Source organism: Lissotriton vulgaris, chromosome 4_1, assembly GCF_964263255.1.
Source record: "Lissotriton vulgaris chromosome 4_1, aLisVul1.2, whole genome shotgun sequence".
NCBI classification, from domain to species: Eukaryota; Metazoa; Chordata; class Amphibia; order Caudata; family Salamandridae; genus Lissotriton; species Lissotriton vulgaris.
This window is the reverse complement of record NC_141691.1, coordinates 1,016,614,443-1,016,625,110: the sequence shown is the minus strand read 5'-3', so window position 1 is coordinate 1,016,625,110 and position 10,668 is coordinate 1,016,614,443. Positions and strand designations below refer to the sequence as shown.

The window sequence follows — 10,668 nt, the reverse complement described above, 5'->3', positions numbered from 1 at the left end:
AACATTGTGTGGTGAACTTGTGACCTGTGTGCTCAGTTAAGTGTTCCATGAACTGTTTGTATGGCAACAGGCATAAAGCAGATTGGGGGTAGGGTTCAAATTTATGTCACTTGGAAAGGGCTGAAATGTGTAACCAATAGAAATGTGTTTTTGCTTTTGAATTAATGTGGGAAGCAATGTGATTTGATGTTTACATGTATATGTGTTGAAAATGAGAAGGAAACTTTGCCATTCTTTGGTTTTGCTGGCAGCTGCACAGTACAGAGATTCAGTATAAGAAAATCTGGTGTGTGACTGACATACTTCTTAATCTACAACACAATTTGAAAGGTGAGTTATTAATTTGTGAGGGGTTGTATGTAGTGTATCTGTTTTGAATAAGATTAATGTGTTTCTCCTGCTAAAGTGCAGGGAGTACTTTTTTCTCTAGAATCTTATTGTGAGTGTGTCTGCATTTAGAAACCATTCTGTGATAAGCAATTGTGTATTTCATGTGTTTGCAGACAGATAACTGTTTAGAAATATGTGCTGTTTTAATATTATGGTACACTTAGAAAGCAGTTATTCTTCATGTATTTAAAAATAAGTCAAGTTTCTACACTAACATGCAGTACTCCTACCAGACTGTGAAATGTGTTTTGGTAAAATACAAAGGATAGGGTTGTTTGTCTAGAACCACACAGTGAGTCTGTGTGCATTTAGGAATCATTCTGAGAGAAGCATTTTGGTACTAATGTGTAGTGGAAAATATTGTGGAATGGGTGCAGTCACCTTACGTCTTGTAGAATAGTAAATGTATTTTGGTAATATATAAGAGATAGTGTAGCTTGTGTAGAATCACACAGTCAGTCTGTGTGCATTTAGGAATCATTCTGAGAGAAGCATTCTATACTAGTATGTAGTAGAAAATGTTGTGGAATGTCTGCAGTCACCTTATGTCTTGTAGATTAGTAAATGTGTTTTGGTAAAATGTAAGGGATAGTGTTGCTTGTCTAGAATCACACTGTGAGTCTGTGTGCATTTAGGAATCAGCCTGAGAGAAGGATTTTGGTACTTCATGTGTTTGCAGACATACCATTGATTAAAAACCTATTGTGTTCTCACATGTCTGTAGAATTAGAAAAAAACATTGGTTATGTTTTTGCAAAATGAGTTAGGCTTTAACAGTAAAATGCAGTAATGAAATATGTGGAATGGTTGCTTGATGTGTTTGCTGACACATAAGTACATGTACTCATGCAGTGAGCGAAGCTTTATGGTACGCAGTGCTTGAAACTCCTATGCACTATGCATGTAGTATTCTAACTACCTTCAAACTTGTGTTTCAGGCCTACAATTCCCCAGTTAGTATCCATACACTCCAGCAAACACCCTGTGAGTGCTCTTGCAATCCCATAGTGACTCTTTCAGTAGCTTACAGTAATCCTTTCAGTGACGTGCAAGGGATACTATTATTTTTCTAGAATCACACTGTGAGTCAGTGTGCATTTGGGAAAATTGAGAGAGAATCATTTTTTGTTTGATGTGTTTGCAGACAAATAAGTACATGTACTCATGTAGTGAGACAGTCTTTAGGGGATGCAATGCTTCAAACTCCTATGCACTATGCATGTAGTAGTCTAACCACCTTCACACTTGTGTTTCAGGCCTACAATTTCCCAGCTCATATCCATACATTCCAGCAAACACCCTGTGAGTGCTCTTGCAATGCCATAGTGACTCTTTTAGTAATCCTTTCAGTAAAGTGCAAGGGATAGTGTTACTTGTCTAGAACCACACTGTGAGTCAGTTACTAGCAAGACAGGGAAGGTCCAAGGATTCCAAGGCTAAAACAACGCTTAATAAGCTGATTTTATAAGTAAATGGAGACATCCTGCGCATACCATCACAAACATTCCTGGAGGAGAGTATAGGCGAGCCCGTATGAACTGTAGTTCACTTGAGGATTATGTAACACACTCAGACAAAATAACTCAGCGTTTAAAACAAAGGGGTTATAAGGAACAACCGCTGGCTAAAGCTCTAACCAAATTTAAAACATCAGACAGACAGAGCTTACTACACAATAATCAGATGAGAGAAAGCAAACAAATAATTCGCTTCAATACTGAATACAACAGCGGACAACAATATATTCGTAAAACCTTGCAAAAACATTGGCCCCTCTTGAAGGACAATCCTACTCTGTCTACCGCACTACAAGACAAACCACGATTGGGATTCTCAAGGAGCAAAAACTTAAGAGACATCCTTTGTCCATCGTTCCTGGAAAGAAAACCAAAACCTAAACCTTTCCCACCTCAAATAACCGGTTTCTTCACTTGCACTAATTGTTCAATCTGCAAGCTTGGCAAATCAAGAACGAAGGAGGTTGCAATAAATGGTCACAACTACAAGATCAATGACTTTATCAATTGTGAAAGCACCTATGTGATCTCCCTGATAACCTGTCAGTGCGGACAACACTACATCGGAAGCTCAAAGAGACCCTTAAATGTCCGAATACAAGAACATTATCGGAATATTCATGGAACAGATACTTGACAATCCCTGGTTGAACACTTTCTGAAATACCCTGGAAACCGTTTGACTTTTGCTTTTGTGGGTATAAAAAGACAAAAAATACCAAAACGAGGGGGTGATTTGGACATACTCCTACGCAGAGAAGAGAGCTCACTAATCATAGGAATGGAGAGAGTGACAAAGGGCCTGAACCAGGAATATGAATGGCATCACTGTCTTTGAACTTTCTATGTTTCTGGTACCAGACAATGCATCTTGTCAATGTATATAGCCATATATTACCAACAATCATGTGATAAGAATAGCGACATTTTGCGCTTAAGAGTTTCACTCTTCTGATCATTATCTTACTATGCAGCACAACTATAGTAATTATCAGTGCTCCCTGTTTTTCTGCAGGACTATTCTGCTCATAAATGAATGCCTATCCTGCACTGTACAAAAGATATGTGCTACTGGTTACTGTATAATATTGTGAATAATGTCTAAAAAAACAGCCCTTCAAGCTGGTCTCTACTATGATGTTAAATCTTGCATGTTCGTTTTGCCTTTGCCCCTCACACATAGGTCGCTTGCCACTTTTTCTAGTCCTCCGTTAGCATCAAGCCTCAATGCCTGGGTTTGTTCCTATTAAAGCTATGGCAACACTTATGTTCCACAGGATAGGTAGAACTAATAGGTAACGTGCATTACATATTTTGTAGAATATTTATATTAACAAAGACGTGCAGACTCTAGACATAGGGAACTCTGATCAGACTCCGTGCATCTTTGGTGTAGTATCGCTAATAGATGCTGACACTTCATATTCCGCCACCTGAAAATATAAGAGACTAACACCCCTTACAAATGGCGGCCTTATTGCACAATGTCGCTCTGTAAAAAGCACGTCAAAGTGCTATACTAGGTCTTAATCTGCAAGTCCTTTTAAATGACATTACCTATAAAACTTATGCAGTTCCGCCCAGCGGGGAACGGGGCGCTTTTACACTGAGTAAAGCTGACTATGAGCACCTGACGTGCCTGCTCTACTTCCGGGTAATCTGCTTTAACCTCCGGATCGCAATAGACAACGGGATAATCGGGATTCAACCCATGCACATACCGAATGCCGAGAGCCGCGGGCAGGGACCGAACTGCACTTCTCAGCCTTCTGCAGTAAGTAAAATGCCCATTGTGGGACTGTATGCTCGGTTTCAAAATTTGTGGCTAACTTGTGAGCAGTCGCTTTCCTGATAATTTGTTTTGTAAACTTACGCGACTTTGCAATGACCTTAGCTTTCCCCAATTAACAAACACTCCTTTGGCATAATTTTCGCTTAAAACAATGTGGTTGCCCCGTGACTCTCCATCACTGTTGGCAAAATAAGACGGGCGCGCATCTGGAAATACACGCAATCCACCAACAGCTTTGGGCTTTTTTTCTCTACTTTCTGTTCTTTGCTTCTCTGCCTATACTCAGGCTTTTTAGATAATCAGCCTCAAAAAAAGAAGGCCAATGTAAAATTATCGGTTTTAACAATTTTTTAAACCATTAGCGCAAAACTGACATGTACTATATCCAATGAAAGATATTTTGGACATCCTGTACACTCCATATATGACTGGTCACACCGCATCCGTAGCAAACACCTTGCACGTGATTTTTGCAGTTAACCCTCCTTCTCATTTAACAGCTATTAAACGCAATGCACTTATGTAACATGTTAAGTTACATGCACTATCCTGATGTGTTTGATAAGTATAACGCCCACTTCTACCAACTAAAAACGAGGACATGCTGGGTAATCTAACACCAGATACCGCTAGGGCATTTGGGTCCAAATTTTCAATTCCAAAATTAATTATTTACATTGATTTGTACAAAATACACAAGTTAATCTTGCCAATAGAAAATAAACAGCAAGAATTTATTGGCCTATCGTCTACTAAAAGACACAAGTTTAAATACATGAATATTTTGTTCCATCTTGCACCCTATATATTCTTTCATATATTCTTTCATATAACATGCATGTCTTTTAAATATGTTTGATGTGACAATATGCACGTATTGTTTATACTATTATGGTGGTAAACATCAGGCTATCAAAAATCTGTATCTCTTATCAGATCTTACAGAAGAATATTGTTCTGCGAGTATTGAAACTCTTGTCTTTGGAATTTTGACAATATGGAAACAGTTGTATTATACGCTGCATTTGTGTAAATAGGTATGGCCTTTGCATGTCGTTTATTATGTTTTTGCTTATGTCTTATTCAATTCTATTACTTTTGCTTGGGACCTTTGCACAGTTTCTTTCTGTGCCGCCAGAGGACACTTAGTGCTTAGTCGATCTGTGGCACTTGTGAATGCACACACTTCTGGACTTTCCCTATATCACTTCCCTTCAGGTCCCATTCATTCCTTTATTCTCTGCACAAACCTTCCATTTGGATCTATTTAAGATTATACGCTAATCTGTAACTATAACCACGCCTGCTATGGTATGTTACACTTTTTCCCTCACGAACTATACAATGTACATCCATAAGAGAGCTTTGATGCAGATATAATGAAAATATAGTAACAATATTGGGCTCCTATTGCCTTCCTTCATCGAAAACACATCAACCACTTTTTCACTCTAGGTGGACTCTTTTTCATTTCTTGGGGTCAAATGCAATCTCTTAGTGTCTAAAATAATCTATCTATCTTTCTCTACAGCCTTGAGAAAGCCCCGGCGCAACTCGCCCATAGGGGGCGAAACACGTGTCGGCTGTCTATGTCTCACAACACAACAATAAAGATGTCACACTGCAACTTGAAGTAGTCATGTCCCCTATATGAGAATCTGTAAGAACGGGTATTCATCCCAATAAGCACAATACTGACTTTTCAAGGAGTACACACTCCCCTTTTCTCAAACACTGTGAGTCAATGTGCATTTGGGAAAATTGAGAGAGAATAATTTTTTGCTTGATGTGTTTGCAGACAAATAAGTACATGAACTCATGCAGTGAGCCAGGCTTTAGGGTACGCAGTGCTTGAAACTCCTATACACTATGCATGAGTAGTCTAACTAACTTTACACTTGTGCTTCAGGCCTACAATTCCCCAGTTAGTATCCATATACTCCAGCAAACACCCTGTGAGTGCTCTTGCAATCCCATAGTGAGTTGTGCAGTAACATGTAGTAATCCTTTCAGTAAAGTGCATGGGATACTGTTATTTGTCTAGAATCACACTGTGAGTCAGTGTGCATTTGGGAAAATTGAGAGAGAATCATTTTGTTGCTTGATGTGTTTGCAGACAAATAAATACATGTACTCATGCAGTGAGCCAGGCTTTAGGGCAAGCAGTGCTTGTAACTCCTATGCACTATGCATGTAGTAGTCTAACTACCTTCAAACTTGTGTTTCTGGCCTACAATTCCCCAGTTAGTATCCATACACTCCGGCAAACACCCTGTGAGTGCTCTCGCAATCCCATAGTGACTCTTTCAGTAGCTTGTAGTAATCCATTCAGTGAAGTGCAAGGGATACTATTATTTGTCTAGAATCACACTGTGAGTCAGTGTGCATTTGGGAAAATTGAGAGAGAATCATTTTGTTGCTTGATGTGTTTGCAGACAAATAAGTATATGTACTCATGTAGTGAGCCAGTCTTTAGGGCATGCAATGCTTGAAACTCCTATGAACTATGCACGTAGTAGTCTAACCACCTTCACACTGTATCCATACACTCAAGCAAACACCCTGTGAGTGCTCGTTCAATGCCTTAGTGACTCTTTCAGTATCATGTAGTAATCCTTTCAGTAAAGAGCAAGGGGTAGTGTTATTTGTCTAGAACCACACTGTGAGTTAGTGTGCATTTTGGAAAATTGAGAGAGAATCATTTTGTTGATTGATGTGTTTGTAGACAAATAAGTACATGAACTCATGCAGTGAGCCAGGCTTTAGGGTACGCAGTGCTTGAAACTCCTATGCACTATGCATGAGTAGTCTAACTACATTTAAACTTGTGCTTCAGGCCTACATTTCCCCAGTTAGTATCCATATACTCCAGCAAACACCCTTTGAGTGCTCTTGCAATCCCATAGTGAGTTCTGCAGTACCATGTAGTAATCCTTTCAGTAAAGTGCAAAGGATACTGTTATTTGTCTAGAATCACACTGTGAGTCAGTGTGCATTTGGGCAAATTGAGAGAGAATCATTTTTTGCTTGATGTGTTTGCCGACAAATGAGTACATGTACTCATGGTGTGAGCCAGTCTTTAGGGCATGCAATGCTTGAAACTCCTATGCATCATGCATGTAGTAGTCTAACCACCTTCACACTTGTGTTTCAGGCCTACAATTCCCCAGTTAGTATCCATACACTCCAGCAAACACCCTGTGAGTGCTCTTGCAATGCCATAGTAACTCTTTCAATAGCATGTAGTAATCGTTTCAGAAAAGTGCAAGGGATAGTGTTATTTGTCTAGAACCACACTGTGAGTTAGTGTGCATTTTGGAAAATTGAGAGAGAATCATTTTGTTGCTTGATGTGTTTGCATACAAATAAGTACATGAACTCATGCAGTGAACCAGGCTTTAGGGTACGCAGTGCTTGAAACTCCTATGCACTATGCATGAGTAGTCTAACTACCTTTACACTTGTGCTTCAGGCCTACAATTCCCCAGTTAGTATCCATATACTCCAGCAAACACCCTGTGAGTGCTCTAGCAATCCCATAGTGAGTTCTGCAGTACCATGTAGTAATCCTTTCAGTAAAGTGCAAGGGATACTGTTATTTGTCTAGAATCACACTGTGAGTCAGTGTGCATTTGGGCAAATTGAGAGAGAATCATTTTTTGCTTGATGTGTTTGCCAACAAATAAGTACATGTACTCATGGAGTGAGCCAGTCTTTAGGGCATGCAATGCTTGAAACTCCTATGCACCATGCATGTAGTAGTCTAACCACCTTCACACTTGTGTTTCAGGCCTACAATTCCCCAGTTAGTATCCATACACTCCAGCAAACACCCTGTGAGTGCTCTTGTAATGCCATAGTAACTCTTTCAATAGCATGTAGTAATCCTTTCAGAAAAGTGCAAGGGATAGTGTTATTTGTCTAGAACCACACTGTGAGTTAGTGTGCATTTTGTAAAATTGAGAGAGAATCATTTTGTTGCTTGATGTGTTTGTAGACAAATAAGTACATGAACTTATGCAGTGAGCCAGGCTTTAGGGTAAGCAGTGCTTGAAACTCCTATGCACTATGCATGAGTAGTCTAACTACCTTTACACTTGTGCTTCAGGCCTACAATTCCCCAGTTAGTATCCATATACTCCAGCAAACTCCCTGTGAGTGCTCTTGCAATCCCATAGTGAGTTCTGCAGTACCATGTAGTAATCCTTTCTGTAAAGTGCAAGGGATACTGTTATTTGTCTAGAATCACACTGTGAGTCAGTGTGCATTTGGGCAAATTGATAGAGAATCATTTTTTGCTTGATGTGTTTGCAGACAAATAAGTACATGTACTCATGTAGTGAGCCGGTCTTTAGAGCATGCAATGCTTGAAACTCCTATGCACTATGCATGTAGTAGTCTAACCACCTTCACACTTGTGTTTCAGGCCTACAATTCCCCAGTTAGTATCCATACACTCCAGCAAACACCCTGTGAGTGCTCTTGCAATGCCATAGTGACTCAGTAGCATGTAGTAATCCTTTCAGTAAAGTGCAAGGGATAGTGTTATTTGTCTAGAACCACACTGTGAGTTAGTGTGCATTTTGGAAAATTGAGAGAGAATCATTTTGTTGCTTGATGTGTTTGTAGACAAATAAGTACATGAACTCATGCAGTGAGCCAGGCTTTAGGACAAGCTGTGCTTGAAAATCCTATGCACTATGCATGTAGTAGTCTAACCACCTTCACACTTGTGTTTCAGGCCTAGAATTCCCCAGTTAGTATCCATATAGCCGAGATACCCGCCACCCCCTCTCAACACAATCCCCAAAAGGAGTGAAACCGGAAACAGTTCTTGAAGTTTTTGGAAGTGGGATGGAGTGACCATCCCGGCCGTATTTATTAAAACAAAATTAAAACATTAAACGTTGCATGTTATGTACAATTTCATTACCACATTGCGATGTTTGGCTAACCTTAACAGATTCTCTAATACAGAGGTTCTCCTAGCCGAACTAGCAACCTACAAAACATTTCTTGACATATTGAAATTGTACAACCTAACGTTTAAGGGCCAACGGCAAGGTCATAACCGGTGTCAAGATCCCTAACCGGACTTACCCCTCCCACTTGGGATGGGCGACAGCACGGAGGCGTACCTCAAGTGCAACTACTACCAATTTCCCTTGACTTGACGGGGGCACCTAAAACTCGACGCCAGTTAAAGGTCGTTCGAATACTCGTGTGAGGTATCTAGAAGGTATCGTGGCCCTTATCCCAACCCCACACAACTTACCGCATCTGCCGTCGCAGATGTCACTGGCCCCGGGAAATTCCCCAGGAGGGGGCTGTAACCCCTCCTACAAAGGAAGGGGCCTTGACCGCCTTTCCTTTACTTCCGGCGACCCATCCTTAGAAGGGACCGCCTCCCCATTGAGGGGCCAATGGCCACCTCTCCCGAGCGCTCCCATCCGTGTAGGGATCTACTAATTAGTGCTCACCGATCATGACCTTACCGCCACAGGCCCGGATAGTTGACCGGCTATCCGGGCCCCCCACCAAAACTCCTAGCTAAAGGTCATGTTTCAACGTTTTTAACCATGCTAAGAAGTCTCCTATGAGTAACTCATTTCCCACCCGAGACAAATGCACACCATCCCCCATATACATACTGTCATCATTAATACAACCGTGCGAGATAGAATGCAATGTCCTGGAACGGAACAACCTACTCATTTTGTTATTAAGTTTCCTAACAGAATGGTTCAAAGCAGGGATCGAAATAGCCCCCCGCCACACTTTTCGTGGGATCATATGAGACCACGCAATTGTACACCCCGGAACTCTCCTTGCCAACCAACTTACGGTGGAAAGCATTGCCTCTAGGAGAAGTCGTCTACCGGTGGTGACCAAATCATTGCCCCCTAAATGTACTATGACTATAGACGGCGGTGACCTCATCCGCCCTAACAAACCCTCAAAGTAAGCTTGAAACTGGTCAATACAGAGACCACCCCTTCCGTAGAAGGATATCCTGTACCCGTATTCCCCAGCTACGTGAATCATGTCACCTGCTTTGAATACGTCTGCGGCACGCCTCACGTATGAGTGGCCCACGACCCACACCTCCTTTCTCACAGCCGGTGATGTCTGACCGCTGGCCCGGTGTTGGGTCGACTGCATAGTCCGCCCCGCCTCGAAGGCTTGCGTAACTGAAAACCAAACAAAAGACAAGAAGCGTGAGTACATTGTTACAGCTTCACAACATGTGCAACCGCACATACCTCTTATAACAATTGGAGGACCAGCGCCCCACTTGTTTTACTTGTTCCACATTAAGACCCCTGGCTGCAGCTTCAGTGGCAGCCCCTATCCGGAAGGAGTGGGTCCCAAACTCACCCGGGTCCAAGCCTGCTGCGGTAATTGACATCGCGAGCACCCGCTGAAACTGAAACTTTGTCAGTGGGGTGGCGTCCGCGTGTCTCAACATTGTCCCCCCCCATGATGCCACCCTTTGTGCTAGGTAATCCTCTAAACACCTCACCGGACACATGGAGGACCCTGGAATCCTGCGAATGACTATGCAGTCTCCCACCCCACTTTGATCGGTTTTTGACTTGACAAAGGATACCGTCATAGTCTCACCCCTGATCTGAACGTGTTCCCGGCACAAACCCCCCGCCACATCCCGCTTGCTCCTTGCCACCAGCTCACTTATCCTCATAGCTCCGTGAAATGCAAGCGTAAAAGCAGCTCGGAACAAACAGGCCTCGAACTGAGACGAACATATGTCGGGGAGTGTGGCCAGCAACTGGGACAACCTATCCAGACCTATCGGGCGCCTCTCATCTACTCTGCGACCCTCAAGGCGTTGCCACCCACGCAGCGCTTTCTGTACAGCAAAAGACGCTGTCGGGTCCTGGATATTATGAGCCCTGGCAACAAAGGAGATGGCAGCACGATGCCTCTGGGCTGTAGCCACCGACTTCC

At 42.1% G+C, this 10,668-nt stretch overlaps 1 long non-coding RNA gene across 1 annotated transcript; it reads left to right on the top strand.

Annotated features, from left to right (window-relative positions):
- Positions 1-3,603: 3,603 nt before the first annotated feature.
- On the top strand, positions 3,604-5,350 carry LOC147722817 (uncharacterized). The gene is made up of 3 exons (XR_015310045.1): positions 3,604-3,681; positions 4,636-4,736; positions 5,231-5,350. It is a non-coding gene; the product is annotated as an uncharacterized LOC147722817 (long non-coding RNA).
- The last annotated feature ends 5,318 nt before the right edge of the window (positions 5,351-10,668 follow it).